Below are 22,271 nucleotides of genomic sequence, written 5' to 3' on the forward strand. Positions count from 1 at the left end.
ACGTCGTTCATTATCGTCACCAATTTCTTCATAAGGACAGATATCTTAAAGGCTGTGGATGACCAGGAGAGTGATAGCCCTTCTATCTCACCAATTCTGGTTTCGCATGCCAATCAAATCTCAAAATACACTGGAATAGGTGATGCTTAGTGAATGATGGTGCTAGATTCAGAGATTCATGGAGGCTGTGACACATAGTCGATTGAGGAAAACTGAGCAGTGTAGACAGAAATTATCATAATGATTAGAGAGAAACAAAGTTCCTTGCAACAGATTAGAAGTGCATCTACTTCTATCACTCTAGCAACCAAGGTTCTCTGTTGTTACAACAAGTGAGCAATGTGTCTGTACTATCTCTGCGTAGGCAGAGAGAAAATGGAGAGAGGGGAGACAAAGAAGGGAGATGGTTCCCTACAACTAATTCCGGAGACGGAAGTAATCAATAAACAGTCCTGGAAACTTCAAGAGCAACCCTGTCATCGTGTATAGGAGAAGAGGCTATGAATGTGTTTGGACTGGAGATGGCCAATACCTGTTGTCGGAGGGTCTGCAAATTCGTTTTAGACATGTGGACATGAACGACATATCCCTTGATCATCAACTGAAACAAACAGCATTTACTGTTATGATTTTCTCTGTGCTACTTGAAGCATATTCATGAAACTGTTATTCTATTCTCTACAACCAGCAGTAGCAGAATCTACTCATATAATTTTTGACAGAGGACTGGAGTTGCAGAAAACAGAACCAGCACAAATTTCTACACCTCTTTCTGGAATCTAAAGACATAAAATTTTTCTTTTGTGAATGACATCATGACAAGAGAAAATGAGAGATTTTGATTGATGATTATTGCTCAGAAACAGTCCAAACTTTTTATCAAGTGTTCTCTGTATCTTTTCTTGAAGCTCATCAAGAGTACCATTGAAGAATTAATATCAAAAACAATACTTTGAGAATTCAGTTCTTGTATAAACAAAGGCTACTGATTTCAGTCACATTAAAAGACGATTCTTAAAAGGATCTGAATGTATTGAAACAAACAAATGCTACACATGGATAATATATTTATCTGAACTTGTCTGCAAGGTTGTAAATGTCATACTTGGCTAATCTTTTATCCTGAAATTTATCAAGGACTTCTGAAGTTGCGACATTGCTTTCAAAACCCTTCGACATCTTTGGTGAACCCGACGTAAAAGCGTCGCAGAAATTTCAGGATGGGAGATACTTCAGCCTCTATTTCAGCTTCTTCTACAACTCCAGCTGTGTCTACTTCAGCTCCATCAATGACTGCTACGTCAAGTACTTCAACGGAGGATCTAAAACAGATTTTGCAGAATATGTCCATGTATATGCAGCTCCAAAATCAGCAAACACAATTGTATATGCAGCAGCAACAACAATTGCATCAACAGCAGTTGTCTCAGCAAAGGCAACTCTATTCGGAGCAGGAGAATGCAAACAACACGACTAAGGCTATTGAAGCAGTTGAGAGTGAGAAGAAGCTATTTGACGGGTGTAATGTTTCAGCATATTTGAAGACATATGAGATCAAGATGGGGTTTTTTGGAGTTCCTGCTGGACTTATGAGTAAGTACTTCCTTCGTCTTGTCACACCTGCTTTGAGGACAAAAGTGACTGATCTTTTTATTCAAAATACACATTGGCAAGATTTTAAGAAGGCCTTGAAAGAAGAATACTTCCTTCACGACTTTGGTATGGCTACTCGGCGGTCATTCTGGGAGTGGGTCTACATGCCAAACAAAGGTCTCGCTGCTTCGGAGTTGATTCGAGAATTTGAAGAGAGGTATAGTCAGGTTGATGCCATTGAACAAAGAGCATTGGATGTTGAAAAAGTTGAACTTTTCTTGCAAGCTGCAGATCCTGCTCTTCAAGAAGAATTGGGTGAGCTTCTTGAAGATCGCACGAAGCCTATGGGTCTTAAAACTGATTGGCAGGATGCTCAGGATGCAGTCTCGACTTTGACCAAGAGGAGGATATGGAAGACTCACCTACAGAATGGTTCCATGACACCTACACCATCATCAGCTCCTATGCCTACTTCTATCCCTGTTATTTCTTCTCCTCCTCAGCCAGTTTCTTGGCCTATGCCAGTGCCTACTGTTTCCACTCCACCTATTCCTCCTGTTCCACGACCGATGCCTACACCTTCTGCTCCAAAACCATCTGCTCCATCCGTGCCTACCTCTCTTGATGACATAATCAAAGGCATCACAGATTTGACACTGGAGTCAGTCAAAGCGGAGTTGGTGGGTAAGTTGAAGGAGCAGTTTGCTTCAACTGTGCCTACTACTTCTTCTAGTGCTCCTACTGCACCTAGGAGTGCTCCTAGTGCACCTAGGAGAGATCGGAGATGTATTTGGTGTGATAGTACAGAGCATCAGCATTGCAGGGAGTGTGACTCTTTCCAGGATGCAAGGAGGCAGAATTTGGTATATTGGGGGAAAGATGGTAAGATTTGGTTGACTGAGACAGGAGCTCCACTTGCTACCAACTTTGGTAAAGGTGGAATGAAGAAGTTAGTGGAGGACATGGCTGCGCGTACTTCTTATGTGACAGCTAGAGGTGATGCTTTTGCATATGGAGTACAGATCGAGAAGGGATCAGAGACTGAGTCCGCACTATGGACTTATGCTATGGAGACTGCAAACAAGGGGAAAATTCAGCAAACTGTTTTGACTAGTGCAGGCTCTAGTATCAGATCAGAGACAGGTTGGGACTCGCCTGTTGACAGGTATTCTATTTATGCTTATTTGGCTAAATCTCATGGTGCAGATGTATTTGTTGAGGAGAAGCGTAAGAGGGATGAAGAAAATCCAAGTGCAGCTAAGAAGACTAGAGGGGGTGAGTTTGTTACTCCACCTACTGCAGGACCGTCTTCAAGACCAGGGCCAGATCGACAGATGGAGGATGTTCAAAAGAGAGAAAAGAGGCAAGAGCCTAGAGAGAGAAAGCAGCCAGGATTCAGATTGATGTCCGATATTGAGACATCTATAGACATGAAGAAAATCTTTAATGATAAGATACTTGGCAGTGAGGTGACTTTCACTATTTCTGAGATTTTGGGCATCTCAAAAAGAGAGTTTTAGGATCAGTTTCAGGAGGTCTTGAAGAGGAAAAGACATGCATTGTCTACCACTGATACACAGGGAGTTTTGATTGGGGAGTTGGATGAGGATGAGGATGAGGTTATGGTTGATAATGCTTCTGTTTTTCCACAGGTAGAGAAGAGGGTTCAGCCTATGCATTATGCTGAAATTGATGAGCCTGTCATGATACCGCGTAGTCACTTTTCGCGGAGCCATTGGGCTAGGGCAACTACAGAGACGATGGTAAAGATTGGAGAGAAACAGGTGCCTTATGTTGCATTGGTTGATCATGGTTCAGAGATTAATCTCATAGTTCGTGGAGTTTATGAGAGTAACAGATGGCCTATGGATGTAGAGCATGGGTGGCGTATGAGAGCCGCCAATAACACTGCAGGTGATTTGTATGCTGCCTGCCCTAGTGTCAGGGTTTCTATTGGTGATGTAGAGGAGGATTTTCATTTCTTTGTGCAGGATTCATGCTCGTATCCCATAATTCTTGGTCAGCCATTCATTACAGAGATGTGCATGGAAACAAAGGTCATGGATGATGGATCTGCTTATGCACGGATTCGCAGTAAAGATGGTATGAGAACAGTTCAGTTTATGACTGTATGTGTGAACCATGTTAGAAACAGAGATACTCTCAGAGATGCACCTTTGCCCACTGTGAGGGATTCGGGTTTTCATTAGGTACCACCGTTTCGCGAGACGACGGTGGTACAGAGCAGAGGAGATTGGAGTTCTCGCCTCCTGGCAGCGGTGTTTTCTCCTCCGGGTTTGTTGGGATTTCAGCAAACAGTTCGATGAGTTATCAGAAGACTTCTAGGTTGTCTAGAGCTGCCAGGCAGTATATATGCAGGAAGGAGAAAAATTTGAAAAATGCAGGAATTTTGGAGGATGATGAGCACATAGATGGGATGTATGACAGTGTGATTTGTGCAGATACGATGACAGAGATGGGAGATATGCTGAAAACTGATATGCTGAATTGTCATGGTAATGTATTAGTGCAATCCCTGGACATGTTTCATGAAATTGTAGATTTTGTGTCACAGATTGAGTCAGAGGCTGAGGAAACTCAGCAAAGAGTGTTGAGTGCTGAAGAAATTCAGCAAACAGAGCTTCCAGCTGGTTATGATCAGCTTTCAGAGAGACAGAGGGCTGAAAATTTTCAGCCAACAGAGTTTACTGCTGAAATATTTCAGCATTCAGAGTTTGGGGCTGTTTCTATGCAGTCCATAGAGCAGAGGGCTGAGAATATTCAGCCATTGGAGTGCAAAATTGCTGATTTACAGCAAGGTTTATGTAATGCAGAAGAGCATAATGAAGCCAGGGTTGACACAAAATACAAAACTGTGGATAAGAAGGTGAAGCCGGTTGCTGTACCGCTTCCACCTGACAGTGATCAGCAAATAGAGAGGGCTACTAAACAGCAAATTTTGAGGAATCCGGAGCATATTGGTCATAAATTTTCAGCAGAGACTCTTGCTGAATTGAAAATTGGAAATGGTGATTTCTTGTTACCCATGGAGAAGCAATGCTTTCAGGAGATGCTTGAGCGTCATGGAAGGGGATTTGCTTTTGTCCCACATGAGATTGGATGTGTGAATCCTGATATTGTTGCTCCTATGGTCATTTTTACTATTCCTCATATCCCATGGAATCTCCGACCTATTCCAGTGCCTAAAGCACACTTGCCAAAGCTAATTGATTTATTGAATGAGAAAATCAGGATGGGAATCCTTGAGCCTTCATCTGCACCATACTCAAACAGGTGGTTTACAGTTCCAAAGAAGAATGGTACTCTTCGATTTATTCAGGACATGCAGCCAGTGAACAGAGTTACTATCAGGAATGTTGGTATAGGTCCAGTTGTGGATGAGTTTGCAGAGGCATTTGCTGGACGTGCCATCTATTCTTTGGGTGATTTGTATTCAGGATATGATCAGTTTCAGCTGGCTTTGGAAAGCAGGGACATAACCACCATGAGAACTCCTATTGGGCTTGTCAGGATGTGTACCTTGCCTCAAGGTGCCACTAATTTTGTTGCGCATATGATGAATGCCATGCATAAGGTCCTTCGTGATTACATACCTCAGCTTACTATGCCTTTCTTGGATGATATGCCCATTAAGGGGTGTGCAGAAGAAGAGAAGAATGAGAGCCTAAATGAGCAGGGATGCATATACTTTGTGGCTGATCATATTTCAGCATGTGAGAAGATTTTGGCCAGGTTAGAAGAAGTGAACTTGACACTTTCAGGGCAAAAATCTGTTTTTGGAGTGAATGAGGTTGTCATTGTTGGACATATGTGTGGATATTATGGCACGAAACCCTCACCTGATAAGGTGAATGCTATAGGCAAGATTGCAGAATATTGTTCTACTACTTCGGAGGTACGGAGATTCATTGGTGCTTGTGTGTTTTATATGATTTGGATACCTCATTTTGCACACATAGCAGATTGTTTGTATCAGCTGCTTCGAAAGGGGCAGAAATTCTATTGGGATGAGAGCCACACTAAAGCCATGCGGAAATTGAAGAAGTTATTACAGAATGCTCCTACTCTCAGAAAAGCGGATTATAATTGTGATAGGCCTATTGTATTGACAGTTGACACTAGTCCAATTGGCATAGGTTGGGCTGTGGGTCAAGATGATGCAGATGGAAATAGGTATGCTATTCGGTTTGGGGCGAAAGTCCTAAACGAAAGACAGAGGAGATATCCGCAAATCAAGAGGGAGTTATTGGGGATTTTCATGGCTCTCAAATGTGACAAGGAGTACTTTATTGGAGCTTCAGTTGTGGTAGAGACAGATTGCTTGCCATTGATTGGTATGATTACGAGTTGCTCTACTCCGGATATAGCTATGTTGAGATGGATTGCATACATCAAGTCATTAAATCCGGAATTTAAACACATAGCAGGGAAGGATAATCCAGTGGCAGATATGTTGTCTAGAGCCATATATGATGATGAGGAGACTCTACTTGCAGAAGAGGATGATGCAGAAATTTCAGCCACTATGGTTGATCATGTTTGTCATGTCTATGATATTGTGGCTTTCACAGAAGAACTCTATGTTGGAGATTGGTTGCAGATTGGCAGGTACCTTAGTACACTAAGCAAAAGAGATGAATGGACAGATGAAGAGTTCAAGAAGATCAGAAGGAAAGCATATGGTTATTTTCTCAAGGACGGATTTCTTTGGAAGCATCCGAAGAAAAGAGGCGGATTACCTTTGCGGGTTGTCTGCAATAAAGAGACACAGTTACAGGTGATGAGGGAGTTTCATGAGAGTCCTTGGGCTGGTCATAGAGGAGTGTGGGCTACTTATGAGAAAATCAAGGAAAAATATTGGTGGAAAGGCATGTATAGAGATGTTTCTCACTTTGTTGAGACTTGCAGAGACTGCCAGATGTATTCAGTAGTGCGTCATCGAGATGAGCTTCATCCGACCTATCCGCTATGCATTCATTATAAGTGGGTAGTTGATTTGGTTACCATGCCTATGGGTCTATGGCAGATGAGATACATTGTTTTGGCTAGAGAGGATCTTACCAATCATGTTGAGGGCAGATCATTGAGAACGAAGACCACTAGTGCAGTGTGTAAGTTCTTATTGGAGGAAATTTTCTGCAGGTATGGTTGTATGGGTAAGATCACTGCGGATCGTGGTGAATTGGATGTAGATGAAGCTAGGGAGTTTTTCTCTCAGCTAGGAATCAAGTTGGCTCTAACCACATCATACAATCCAGAGGGAAATGGAAAGAGTGAAAGAGAGCATCCGCCGATAGTGAAAGCATTAGCCAAAGCATGTAGAGGACGGATTGGAGAATGGCCGAGACTTCTACCATTTTCTTTATGGGCTGATCGTACTACTCATAGTGTGACCACAGGATATATGCCTGCAGAGTTGATGTATGGTCAGAAACCTGTTATGCCGATTGAGACTTGTGCTTTGACTTGGTCAGTTTTACCTTGGCAGGAGGATTTGACGAGAGAGGAGCTCTTAGCTCTTCGGATTCGACAGTTGGAGAGGAGACCAGAGGATATTCAGCTAGCGATTGACAGGTTGAAAGTTGCTAGACTAAGGAACAAGGACAGGTTTGACAGCAGGCATCGCTTGCGGCCTAGAGCAATAGAAGAGGGAGATTGGGTATTGGTCTTTGATAGTAGCCTTGAAAATCAGCATACTGCACTTCGGAAGATGGTGAAAAGATGGTTTGGGCCATACATAGTCATACATGTTTTTGATAATGCAACATATGAGTTGACAGAATTGGATGGAACAGTGCTTAGAGTGCCTATTGCTGGAAAAAGAATCAAGATTTTCAAGAAAAGAGATGATGAGGATTATGCATTGGAAGAATTTTCAAGAGAAGAGCAACGACAAGAAACTCCAATGGAAGAGACAGATGATATGACAGATAATCTTGTTGATCTACCGGAAATGCATAACAAAGAGATTGATCTGTTTGTGGATCTTGATGATAATGATCATGGGTAGTTGGCCCATCCGGAGCATGCGCAGGATTAGAGGGGGTGGATGTCGTATTGCTACGCATTCGAGGTGTGAAAACCACCCAAAAGTTGTGCATGAGATTTGTTACTTTGTACATACTTTGACGTAGACGTTGTGCTTTGCTAATTTTACAGAAGAGACAAGCGCTGTTTGGGATTGAATCTGATATTTGGTATAAACAAATTAGAAGGAGAATGGGTTCTAGATCTGCAATGTGTATGGTTTTTCCAAGTTTCACAAGTTGTTTGCTTATGCTGAAGATGCAAATGGTATCGACAAGGGAGTTTAAGAAGACCAGTGAATTTTCAGATGAACATGAGGCTCATGTGTTGTCCTTGAGCATGGAACCACTGCTTGCCAAAATCCATTAGCACTATTGCTCGTGTACTCAGCTGAGTGGACTTTACAGATCAGAAAAGTATGTAAACTCTTAAAGTTAACCTTTGGCATGCATTCAATATGCTTACACACACATGTGATGCTGAAATTGTGCTTGCAACACCTGAACGACTAGATTTGAAGGCAATTTCGATTCAAATGTCTCTTTCATGGTCATGGGATGTTTTCTTCCGAGTGGGAACACTTTCGATTGAGGTTCTTTGGCATTACAGCCCGTGGCTACTTTGGGGCTACTTTTCCTTGGTGCTTTTCTGATTCTGGAGGGAAGCTAATTTGAGGTGAAACAAAAGGGGAAAAGAAAACACGAATGAAGGAGGCTAAAGAGGGGATTTTCAAAAGAGCTAAAGAGGGAGGGAAAAGGAGGCGTATGGGACGGAAAAACAAGGGAAATTAATCTGGGAAAAAAAAAGAGGAACAGAGCATTGGGGGGGATCGAATGCCTAAGGAAGAAAAACGCAATGCTGGAACACAATGGGGAAAAAACAGGGTCTCAAAATTGAAGAAAGGCATAAAAGCCATGTCCGATTTGCAGCGCAATACTAAGAACTGTACTTTGCTTGCGATCAGAGGGCAGTACAGGCAACTCAATAACGAAAACAGGGAGTTGAAGAGGAGTTTCAGAGTTGCCAGATTGACATAACAAGCATAAGAATGTCGCATGTTTGGATGGATTCACCACGCTATAATGTGCTCAATTCTTGATGCTCTCTGAGATAAATGAAATCAGTTTTTTTTTTGCACAGTTGGACTGGTTCTCTATGCTGTAATTCGCCGTATTGTTGATGTATTTTGTGAGGCGTTTCAATATAGAAACGATGCACTGGCCTTGGTGAATTCATTTGGATTTCCGCAGTCATTGGGAACATATGAATGGGCACCTACCTTCAATCTCAAAATCAACAGAGAGTTCGGTTCTACGAGGCAAAGATTTCCATCTGACTTTGTTCCGCTTACGAGAGCGAGACTTGCTGGAAAGGTTGGCAGCACAGCTTTCTTTGAAAAACCGTGCAAGGATTGCCAGCCCGAAACCTGCAAATTCAATCTTGATTAGGATTTCAGAATCGTGGGCTCACAATTACTGCGAAGCCATCGCCAGACTGCAAACATGAGTTCTGAGGAGGCCTCTGATCCTGCCAAAGTGTGCCAGAATCTGTATTGAAGAAGCGGAAGCGAGATGAACAATGGACTCTTTAAGCGAGCCGAGCAGTACATTACAGAATATCGGGAGGAGGAGGATGATCTTATTAGATTGAAACATGAAGCACGTCGTTCATTATCGTCACCAATTTCTTCATAAGGACAGATATCTTAAAGGCTGTGGATGACCAGGAGAGTGATAGCCCTTCTATCTCACCAATTCTGGTTTCGCATGCCAATCAAATCTCAAAATACATTGGAATAGGTGATGCTTAGTGAATGATGGTGCTAGATTCAGAGATTCATGGAGGCTGTGACACATATTCGATTGAGGAAAACTGACCAGTGTAGACAAAAATTATCATAATGATTAGAGAGAAACAAAGTTCCCTGCAACAGATTAGAAGTGCATCTACTTCTATCACTCTAGCAACCAAGGTTCTCTGTTGTTACAACAAGTGAGCATTGTGTCTGCACTATCTCTGCGTAGGCAGAGAGAAAATGGAGAGAGGGGAGACAAAGAAGGGAGATGGTTCCCTACAACTAATTCCGGAGACGGAAGTAATCAATAAACAGTCCTGGAAACTTCAAGAGCAACCCTGTCATCGTGTATAGGAGAAGAGGCTATGAACGTGTTTGGACTGGAGATGGCCAATACCTATTGTCTGAGGGTCTGCAAATTCGTTTTAGACATGTGGACATGAATGACATATCCCTTGATCATCAACTGAAACAAACAGCATTTACTGTTATGATTTTCTCTGTGCTACTTGAAGCATATTCATGAAACTGTTATTCTATTCTTTACAACCAGCAGTAGCAGAATCTACTCATATAATTTTTGACAGAGGATTGGAGTTGCAGAAAACAGAACCAGCACAAATTTCTACACCTCTTTCTAGAATCTAAAGACATAAAATTTTTCTTTTGTGAATGACATCATGACAAGAGAAAATGAGAGATTTTGATTGATGATTATTGCTCAGAAACAGTCCAACCTTTTTATCAAGTGTCCTCTGTATCTTTTCTTGAAGCTCATCAAGAGTACCATTGAAGAATTAATATCAAAAACAATACTTTGAGACTTCAGTTCTTGTATAAACAGAGGCTACTGATTTCAGTCACATTAAAAGACGATTCTTAAAAGAATCTGAATGTATTGAAACAAACAAATGCTACACATGGATAATATATTTATCTGAACTTGTCTGCAAGGTTGTAAATGTCATACTTGGCTAATCTTTTATCCTGAAATTTATCAAGGACTTCTGAAGTTGCGACATTGCTTTCAAAACCCTTCGACACCGGATTGAGTGGTGGATGCATTCGAAAGGAAGGATTCCTTCCTTAGCAGTTTGCCAACAACAAAAATGATCAATGGAAATGTTTGTACTTGCTAGAGATTTTAGAGCATTGTATGACTTGTTTGACCAATGAATTACAAAATAAATGAATATCTATACTTCAGGTTGAAGGCCTGAAGGGAGAGGCAGCTTCAGTTACCCCTGACTGCCTGCCTGACCCTAACCAAGGGGGTTGTTGACCGCGTCGGGAACGTAGACCGAACCCGCCGCGAGAGGTCTCTCCGTTGAGCGCTACTTGGAGCAGGAGGACACTTGGGTGCCAGGAGGGCTCTGGCCGTAAATCCCTCGCCTTCCGAGTCCTGCACAAGAGGCTAACGTGACTCACGATTGGATCTCGAGGCCCGCATACTATTCTACGAGCGGAAACTTGGAATAATGATCCCTGTGGATTGCTGGATAGCCTTCGGGCGGATTGTGGATAAGCCTACGGGCAGAACTCTTTGTATTTCAAAGATAAATATGATGACCTCTTAATAAAGAACTTGTCTGATATTGTTTTTCTATGTCAAGTGATAAGATTACATGAAGGAACAAATGCTTAATGGGTTAATTAAAGAAGCCTGTTGTTACATGTCCAACTAATGTGTTAGATAATTATATAACTAAAAAAACTCGAGGAAAGTGCGGAGGATGGGCCATGGGTCTGTCCTACGGATGGATGGTCCCGGTTGGCTAGGAACTTTTCTCAAATCACGAGGAACAGCGGGATGATCGTCAAAGGACAGGAACAACAAAAGCGTTGACCTAGAGTTATGTCTTAACCCGATTTACGCTATTTTAAGGGAACGGAATGGGACTATGCCTTATGGCAGAGAGGTTGAGCTTTGCATCCCTCTCGTTTCCCATTCTCCTTGAACCAAGTGCAGCGTGAATCCGCTTCGGACCTGGCGTTTTTACGTAAAATAGTTCGCTTGGGTCCGACACTAGTTGCTATTAGGAAATGACCAATCTGGAAAACCCTTATTAAGTGGGAATGGCTGGAATACTTCCGCTATGTGGAAGACGCGAAAAGCCCTAGATCACAAATCCCATAACATTCCGTAGGAGTGCCGGGCGGAGCTTTCTAGACATCCTTTCTGATGGACTGCTAAGACGTGTCCTGGATGATACTAGTTGACACGTTACAGAGAGAGAGAGAGAGCGAGAGGACTCACCTTGGGTCTTTGGTGTGGACGGGTGGTGGCGCTGCTTCGTTCCCCTTCTTCCTCTCCTTGGTGAGTTGTTCGCCCTTGATGCTTGCTACTTGTTGTCTCCTCTCTTTGCCTCTTGTTCCTCTTATTCTCCTCTCGTTTGTTCTCTCTTTCTTCCTCTCCTTGGCTTTCTTCTCGTTAGCTGTCTTCTTTCCCCTCTTGTCTCTTTGAAGTGAAAGAAGAGGTGAGTCATGAGGAGGAGAGTCATGAAGAGACTAGTGGAGGTAGACTGCATGTCGACTGAACTCAAGCTTCAGAATACGCAAAAAACGCAGGAAAGGCACAGTGTGAAAAGAAATCGCTTGTATCTTTTGAATTTTGATGTTTGCGTCTATTTTTGCGTGTATATACGTGTCTAAGTTTATGTAGACGCGCTAATAGATGCGAAGTTAGACGCACAGATAGACGCCAATGTAGACACGCAGTTAGATGCAAGTATAGACGTGCATTTAGCGCGCTTGCGTTTTTATCATAAGTTTTTGTATTTAAGATAAGTTTTGATAGTAAGTTCTTATCATAAGTTTTTATGTATTTATGATTATTTTTTTGTATTTAAAATTGAATATTTTAGAATAATTAATACGCCTTGAAGTTTTTATGTAAACATATTAATAAAAAATTTGATGTTGTCATGAATTAGGTTTAATCATGTCGTCGTCATCACCTAGTGCGGTGCATGCTGATGAGTCAACAAGCACATCCTCAAGTGAGGATGAAACATTACGTCTTCATTATCGAAATGCATGGCTATGACGAAAAATTAAATGCATGTGTGATCGTTGTTGAGGGTGTATTTTTCGAGCACGTTGAGTTGCAATGTCAAACCTCAGCATGTATGGAGAATGGGACCGAGAAAAATCACCGGTATTCATTTTCTTTAACACTAATATTGCTAGTCTATGTTACTCAATATATGTCAACGTACATGTAACTCCCTTTTGTGGTTGAGCAGGATGCGGTGCCACATCCTCAGATGCTCCCTCTGGATGTGGAGAGGCTGCAAAATGTCGACGCGAGGAGACAGAGTCTTCAAGAAGAGTGGATACTGACGACCATGATAGATGTAGCCCTCATGAAATGCCCCATCAAGTTGTAGAGGATGAGATTTTGGACAACATGGTACGATCTATTTTTGCAACTGGTTCGGGGAGAAGGTCACTCTACGAAGCCAAATGACCCTTCTATACGTAGCATCATCTACTCCGTTGTATGAAGGTTGTACGTACTTTGTTTTTCGTGCGTCCCTCGAGATACTTAACTTGCAAACAATTTATGGATGGAGTAATATCAGTTTGAATGTGTTATTGAAGTAGGTAGCAATTCAGTTTGGCTTATGAATCATAATATTAATTGTTCTATTTTGAAATCAGACACAAATATCTGTTGGTGGTTTTTTAACTCACTTTTAAAAATATATGTAGGTTATTATCACAAATGCTTCCAAAAGGAAACAAATTTCCAACTAAGAGAGTGTAAGAAAGACGTTACTTGACATCTCTAGGAGGCCTCGATTATGTCAAGATCCATGCATGTGTCAATGATTGTGTCTTGTTTCGTGGGATTCATGAGTTCGCACGAGAGTGTCCTGTTTGTGGTGAATCAAGGTACGAAGTGGAGATGAAGTCAATGGATGTGCCTCGTAAGGTTTTGCGACATTTTCCGATTGTTCCACGTATTCAACTTATGTTCAAGTGTAAGTCTATTGGAAAGCTCATGTCATGGCATGCTAGTCATCGTTCAAGTGATGGAAAATGGAGGATCCCTACAGACACACCAGTATGGAAACATATAGAAAATTTGTGGTCCGTTCTCAAAGAAGAGCCAAGAAATTTGAGATTTGGTTTAGGTATGGATGGAATCAATCCATTTGGCGTCAAAAGCACATCATACAGTGTATGGCCAGTGGTATTGGTGAACTATAATATTCCTCCATCCATGGCAATTAAAAAGGGACATGTAATGTTGTCCCTTCGGATTCTTGAAAATCACAAGGTAAAAAACATGGACATTTACTTAGAGCCTTTGATTGAAGAGTTAGAAATGTTATGGGAAGGTATTGAGGTGCAAGATAGAAGTGCATCTGCATCCTCTAGAGATTTCACATTGAAGGCCATGTTGTTGTGAACCATCCATGACTTTCCAAGATATGGAGAGTGTTCAGGTACATGTATATAACTCTATATTTGAAATTAAAGACTTTACTTAGAGCCTTTGATTGAAGAGTTAGAAATGTTATGGGAAGGTTTTGAGGTGCAAGATACAAGTGCATCTGCATCCTCTAGAGATTTCACGTTGAAGGCCATGTTGTTGTGGACCATGCATGACTTTCTAGGATATGGAGAGTGTTCAGGTACATGTATATAACTCTATATTTGAAATTCAAGACTTGAATCAATTGCATGTTATTAATTCACTTTTTTGTTCAGGTTTAACCACATCAGGATATCATGCATATCCTATTTGCGGTCCCTCTCTAGTTTCCTCTAGGCCGGCACATTTAAAGAAGGCTATCTATGATAATGATCATCGATTTCTTCCTATTGACCATCCCAAATATGTTCTCCCTACTAATGAAATGACTCCACAATCTCTAACCATTCGAGATTGGAAGGAGAGATGGATTAATGTCGATAGCCACCCTTCACTCGGCATGAGTCGATAAGAAGTATATTTCTCTTGATTGACTTTAAAGTATTTAGCAAGATGAATTGTTTACATAATATATTGTTTGTTTGTTAGGTTCTCTATATTTTTTCGTCTTTCGTATTGGACTGAACTCAAGATCTCAATCACCTATTAGACCCCATGCACATATTCAAAAATGTTGTATCTACATTATGGGATCACTTGATAGGGGCTCGTGATTCAGTCAATGTAAGGGAGGATTTACATAACATTGGTCGCAGGAGATGAGCCTGGCCACGCATTGGACCCAGAGAAATTATTGAGCTACCCCATGCACCTTGGATGTTGTCAAAGAACGAGGAAAAAATAGTGAAGGAACAAATATGTAGCTTTCGAACACCCACAGGATGTATGAGATGTCTCAAGGGAGCCTTCATAAAGAAAAAGAAAAGAGGTGTGGAGAAACTATCTGGTTTGAAGTTCCATGATTGGCACAAAATGATTCAAGTAAGGGTATCTCTAACCATGAATATAGTAATTAGTGGAGTAACTATGTGTAAACTTTGGGGCATGATGACTTTTTCCTCAAATAATCATTTGATCTATGAATATTATTTATATTCAGTTCGTACTTCCTACTATCATATCCCATTGTGTATCCAAAGATGTACGTGATATCATTTACAAGATGGGAGAGCTTGTGAGGTGTGTATACATTGTATTTTTTCATTATATATTGCATACATCATGTAGTGAACCTCTTTGAATTTCTACACAAAAATAAAAAATTGTCAAATACATCTTGATAGATACGTGATCTCGAAGAAAATTGATCCAAACACATTGCAAGATGCTCGAGTATTATCTGTTGAGGTGGTTTGTTTGGTGGAGGAAAATTTTCATCGCTCCATTTTGACTACTCAATTACATTTACTCGTACATTTGATTGATGAGATCGCACTTTGTGGGGCATTTCATGCAAGGTGGATGTTTTTTCTTGAGCGCTTCATGAAAACCTTGAAAGATTTTGTGAGACAAAAAGCACAGCCTGAGGGAAGCATCGTTGAGGGTTGGTTAGTGCAATCATCCCTTGTTTATATCTCTGAATATCTTGCTGAAGTGGACCCCTCTCAACCACGACTATGGAAAGACGATGAAAACTTGAGGATGACCTCTATAAAAACTCAAGGAAAAGGAATGAGTAAAGTGCTAACAAAAGAAGAACTTCGTAAGTTAAATAGTTTTTGTGTGCTCAATAGCGATGTAATGAGCAAATGGGTGACACTATATAATGAAGCAAGGGCAAGAAGAAAAAGTGAAAGACAAGCATTTCGCACCAGATATGGATGTAATGTCTCATTTCCAGATCATCTAAATGCGCTCCCACGTCATATTGATATAGATTGGTTACATGAGGAAATGGAGAGAATGGAAAAAGAGGAGGAAATTAATATATTTCAAGAAGAGTGGGAATATGCACGAGGTTGCTTATCAAAGGTGAGACATACTATCGATTGATTTTTTTCTAGTTATATTTTATATAATAAATTGACATGTTTGATCTTAATCTTTTACTACTAGTGCACATTATTCAATGCTATTTGGTGTGAAGGTAAACATCTTCGAACTCAACGTATAGATGAAAAGAGAAATACCCAGGATTGTGGTGTCCTTGCTCACTTTGAGGATGCCAATGGTACCATGGAAGGTTATTGTGGCTTGATCCAAGATATTCTGAAGCTTGACTTCAGACGATTCTTTATATATGTACTGGATGTGAAGTGGTTTAAAGAAGTGGTAAGAAATGGTGAGCATTGCATAATCAAACCTCATCCAAGTGGTTTTTTAATCATTGACTCTACAAAATTTCACCAAAACAAGAATAACACATTAGTACTACCTCAACAATACGAGCAGGTATATATGCAAAGACTAATTTTTTAATATGTATACATGTGATATATATACACAGTATAATAAGTATTTAAGTTTCTTGCTTTTGTTTTTCAAATACAGGTTGTGTATCATCCAATGGTAAACAATAACCGATGGTGGTATGTCATCCCTATATCTAATCGTTCAAAACCAATATATGGTAATATTACCGAGATAGAGATAGCAGATGACAATCCAACAATTAATGATGATGTACATGATGACACCATAATGGATGATATGCGTGATATAGTACAAGATGAACCTCGCGAGGATGTTCAAGGAAACGCAGAAGAGGATAATAATGTGGTTGATGATGATGAAGTTATTGAGCAATATAGCAACACATCTGATAGTGGGATAGACTTATTTGTTTTATTACCTCCTGGTAACATAGACCTAGAAGTAGATAGTTTAGCAAGGGCTGATCTCATTGAAGATGAGATGGATCATTCACTCTAACATACTTAATTCGCTTAATGATTCAATGTGTATTCTTAATTCTATGGAAAATATCATACGCACATGTGCATACTCAAGAATCAATAGTCAAGTTTAAAGCTAAATTGAATTTTCCATAATAAAAAGGAAGTATTTTTTATCATCTTCAAGTAGAAAAATTATGAGATACATGCAATGCTTGCTACTAATTGTATAATAAGGTTTGTGTCGCTTGCCGCTAATTACTTATATCAAGCTTGTCAACTGGAGGAACTGCCATTCATTAGAAAGCAATGCAAAAGTAATTATTAACTCTAGTTTTTTTATTATAGTAAGTCCAATTTCAGGTGGTTAACTAATTATGCGTCTGTGAACGCATCTATCTGTGCAGATATATAGACGCAAAATTCGCATCTATTTACACGCTCTTTTACACGCGCATATAGACGCAATAATAGACGCGCCCGACTTTGCACGTCTATGACTCGTTTCTGTTGTGGTGTATTATCTCTCCAAAAAGGAGGAGATAAGATTACCATATTCTTGCACATGTGGCAAAGTCTCTTTGCCCTTTCCTTAATCGCATGATTAACAAAAGTGCATTTCTTGAAGCATTTTTTGCCCTAATGGACAAACCAACCCTAATTGCACTCTATACTTTCTTCTCTCTCCAAACCTATTCAATGAAGCCCAAATAATAAGTATCCAATGGATTCAAATATGCAAACCCTAACATAAAATCTTCAACAAACAAGAATCTAAAAATTGTGTGCATAATGAGAAGCATTTGCAAAAAAATGATAATGGTGATGGTGACACCAATAAATGGAATTGATGGTTTCACATTGCCAATCCCACATGGATGATGTTCTAATAAGAAGTTAATTTCCACATGAAGCCATTAAACTGAAAAATACAAGAAATGGACTATTTAACTAAAAGACCATGGCCAAGGTGGCTAAGCATGAAACGATATTACCAATGTTGGCTGAGAATCCAATAATGAGAGGTTGCAACATGGTATGCTTGCCAAGCTATAGTGGCCCAAAGTATTCACCCTGGTGGGAGGTTGAGACCTCAAAAATGTAATGTTATAAAATGTCAAAAAAATGCTAGACTAGTTACAACTTAGCCGTTTATACTTAACCCTAGTAGGCCAAATATTAAGCCATTTAGGCACTTTCACTCTATTACAAGCCATCCAAGTGCCTAGAAGAGCTTTGTTGTCCTCACAAAGTTGAATTTGGGAACAACATACAAGGATGAGTATATGAATAGCTTGAAATAGATGAAGTCATGTTGAAATAGAAGCCCATGCTGAAGAAGACCAAATAAATCGACGAAGAAAGACCATGTAAATGGAACAAACTGTTGTAGGCTGTCCAAAACAAGCTATAGGACAAATCTAGTCATATCTTGAAGTAGAAGTGTCCAATTTCCATATGTGAGATACAAAAATATAGAGGACAATAAGTAGTATCCTTGAGGAAGTTACTTTATGTATACCCTCTACATCATATGCGTCCAAGGCCTTTTTAGAAATATCCTTATCTTTGAATTTTTTTTAAATAAAACATAACCATTTTCTATTCAATTTGTGAATAACCCCTTTATATTACACCCTTTTATATGTAAAAATGTATAAAACTGGTGTTTTAAAATAACTTATTTTGAACCTACGTGATGCACACATATATTCATGAGTAACTTACCCAAGATAGTATCTAGCCATGCCATCAAAATGAAATTTTGATGAAGATAAAGAATTTAACTTCAGAAAAAACAAATTACAAGAAGTTTATTATTGTCCAGTGAATGAATTGTCTTCTTGAAGAAGCCATGGAAATTGTTCCAAATATCAAGCATGTTAACAAGAAGATTCTTCCATAGGCAAAATCTTCCAGTTAATAAGATACTCCACAAGAACTCAGTTCCTTAAAACTTTCTCCTACTTACCAATAATATTTTTAGGTTCATAAATGATCAAACCATCTTCATCAAGGGGAGGTAGTTCTTCAAGAACTTGGATTTTAGGGCCAACATAATTCTTAAGCTAAGATACATGAAAGATATTGTGGATATGTATAGTAGAAGGTAAATCAAGTTGATAGGCAATATCCCCAACTCTCAACTATTTGGTTTGGACCATAATACCTATGAGTAAGTTTATTATGTCCTCCCTTAAGAGAAGTATAACAAGATTTCGAAACCTTTCAGAAAACTCATTCACCTTTATCAAACATAACATGGTCAACCACTTTCTTTGCTGTAAATTGAGCCTTTGTTGGAATGAAATGGTTTGGTTTAGTCAATGGTTCGACCACCACATAAATACTATTACACCTATGCTTTGTTGTAGGCAATCCTGTTATGAGATTCATGCTAATATAAATCCACTTCTCATGAGGAATATGTAGTGGCTGAAGTGAACCACAAGGTAGAAGTGTGGAATCCTTATTTTGTTGACACGGAAGACAACTCATCACATAATCTTCAATATCTCTCCAAATCACTTTCCAATAAAAGCTCTTATGAATATTATCAAATGTTTTGAACAAACCATGATGTCCTACTAAAGGTGAAAAGTGCATCTCTTGCAAAATGCAGTCTTTGAAAGATGATTGAGGAGTCAAGAAAACCCGTCCTTGTTACCATAAAAGACCATTATGCCCTTTATAATTTGGATACTCTTTTTGTAGAGGACCTCTAAGACCTACAAATTTCTTGTTGTTCAAGCGTTTCAAGCAAATACCTATGGCTATCTCTCACCTAGTTGACACACCTTTAATCCTAACGGGGTGTAGTGAGCTAACCTCAATGCCCAAAAAAGTTGTCTCCTCCCTCAAGCATACTGGTAGCTCTGCAATTTGAGATGCGAGCTCAAGAATCCTCAAGCCTCCACCTCCAAGCTCCATCTTCTATAGATGTGCACGAGACAAGAGAAAAAAAGAGAAGAGAAGAAGAGAGAAGATGATGGAGAGCTTCACCTCCAAGATCCCTCACCCTCACACACTCACTCCCTCACACTCTCATACTCTCTCTCTCAAGCACACACAAGCAAGAAAGAAGAGAAGAGAAGAAGAGAAGCAGTTTAGTCCACTTTACCACACACCAAAGAATGAGCTTCTCATTCACTTTTTGAGTTTATATACAAAACCTTAAATCCCTTTTGGGCGGTCATCCCCATATCCCCTTTTCTACATGGCCTGTTGTAGCCTAGGCCCTCTTTACCATTGTCCTCCTATCTTCTTAGCTTCCTATCTATGACTGTTTGGGCTACCCTTACAATTTGCACAAGAGGGAGCGTGGCGCTCTTTTACAAAAGTTTCAAGAGTGCTTTGCATTTAAAATTGCACTTTTGCTTTTGACTTGGCTTTTGAGGTCGCCTTGCGCTTTTGGCTATTTCTCTTCTTGCTTCTTCCATGTGTCTGATTTCCTTTTGGGCCACCTCTTTTAGTTCCGAACTTATGTTTTTTCACTTTTTCCACTTTTTCTTGTGCTGAGGTTAACATTACCCCCTCCTAGCCTAGTGCCAATCCCATGGCATTGATGGGTAGTAGTTGGAAAGTGGGATGGGTGTAGCCAGATGGCTTTTGAGCTTGTATACAAGCCCTTGCAGGGTATGGTGTTGGATGGATCGACCCTTGAAATTGAAGATCATGATGGGGTTGTCCCTCCCTCATGCTGATGGTGGGTGGATTGGTCCTTTGAAAATGTAGATGGTATTGGACGGATCCGTGCACCATTTTGACTTGAATTTGGACTTTAGGGTTGGGAATGTCAACTAGGTTGATGTGATTGTTGGTGTGGACTATCACTTTGTCCATTCCCAACATGTCGTACACATCTCTTTTTGCCTAGATTTCCATTTTGTTGGGTAGGCTCAATGCTTTCTATACTAGCTCAGGGCTCAGCTCGATCTCTACTTGGCGAGCTTCATTCTCTAAGTGCACCATGATAGAGCCGTTGTTCCTGTTGAAGGTCTAAAGGAATCTAGGATACTTCTCATAGTTCATGGCTTGGCCCACCTTCTCCACATACTTCTACAACTTACATTGCTTCACAAATTCCTTGATGGTTGGCTCCTCCATGACCATGTCTTATAAATTCAAGATATCCTTGAATTTGAATTGATTGTAAGCCCTTGTTTCCAACGTGAGGCTATACTTCACCTGCTCCTTCTCTGAGAATGGAAGGTTGCTGCTTTTCTTTTAACTTGCCATTGTGGGTACTGTCATAATATCATAGTTCACCATTAGTGTTCTTAAGGTAATTTCTTGTTGAAAGGTAAGAAGAATTGATTATGCTTTCTTGGGAAAAATAACATACTTAAATACGAAAAGAGCATTTTTTCTTCAAGTAGTCCATTAATTCCATAAGTTTTACGACTTTTTTCAGTAGTTATGACTTGATTTTTATCCACTCTCTTCCGCTCTCGGACATTGATGGATGTTTTATCCATGTGTTTCATTAACCTTACATATTTACATGTTTAATTTCACCTTGCTCCCTTCCCTTTGTAATTGAGAAGAAACTTTCATAGGATTAAGGTTTGAGAAGCCAAGGGCGCTCAACTCTTGCTTGTGATGTTTTACTTTTGTAGAGCCAAGCATAGAAATTTGGGTTATATTCTAGATTTCAATAGTGATCCATGTTGAAAGGACGGATGCCTACTTGAGTGATGTAGGTGAGAACATCAGTGAGGAAGTCACCAAAGTCTATCCTAGTAGCAATGTGTAACTCTTCCTTAGTCAGAATTTGATCTAAATATGGGTGGATCAGAATGTGCTCTTTTAGGGGTTGGTTACAAATGGTGGTCAACATCCTATAGGAGGTTGGAGCTACATAAGTGGAATCATACTCAAAGGTATTAATGGCATGTCGGTGCTCAACATTGGTCATGATTTGTCAGCCTTCTTATTCCCACTAGAGTCAGTGAGCATACCATTTCCTCAAGAAAGTGGAGTTGGAGTCGGGTAGCTTTGTTAGCTCTTCTAGTTGTTGGCCTATTGCACTGAATTTGCTACTGTAATATGATGGGATCAACCATTGTGTGCAAGCTTCCTCTCGAGAGATCTCATTCTCAATCAGTTACTTGGCTAATTCACGAATTTTGACAAACACAAACTCATTGTTCTCCCAAGTGCATAGCAAGAAGCACATTTCAATTGCTAATGTCTTATCGAGGATGCTTATGTCTAGCCATTCATAGTTCCTTGATAGCATAGTGAAAGAAACATACAAGCATCTAATGCAAGTGAGTAAATCGTCCCCCGTGTTGATGGCTAGGTCCATGGCCATCATAAGGATAGATTTACGCTTATATGATGGTTTGAGGTCTACGGGGGAGGTCAAGGTTTGGTTGTGAGCTAGATAGCTCAACTACTCTTGCCTATCTTCTGAGTTGTTCAATGGGGAGTTTGTTAGTCATTTGTGCAATAGATTGGTCATATGGCCCAGTTGATATACTTCTCTTGGCCTATGGATTAGTTGGGACACTGGAAGTGTTAGGTTGAGTTGACTTAAGGCTAATTGGTTGCA

The 22,271-nt window shown here is 40.1% G+C and overlaps 1 pseudogene; it reads right to left on the reverse strand.

The window, feature by feature from the left end:
- LOC148034510 (uncharacterized) overlaps positions 1–9,250 on the reverse strand; it is a 131,135-nt pseudogene extending 121,885 nt beyond the window's left edge.
- Between the last annotated feature and the right edge of the window lie 13,021 nt (positions 9,251–22,271).

Source organism: Lygodium microphyllum, chromosome 6, assembly GCF_053477565.2.
Source record: "Lygodium microphyllum isolate KBCC chromosome 6, Lygodium_microphyllum_v1.1.10, whole genome shotgun sequence".
NCBI lineage: Eukaryota > Viridiplantae > Streptophyta > Polypodiopsida > Schizaeales > Lygodiaceae > Lygodium > Lygodium microphyllum.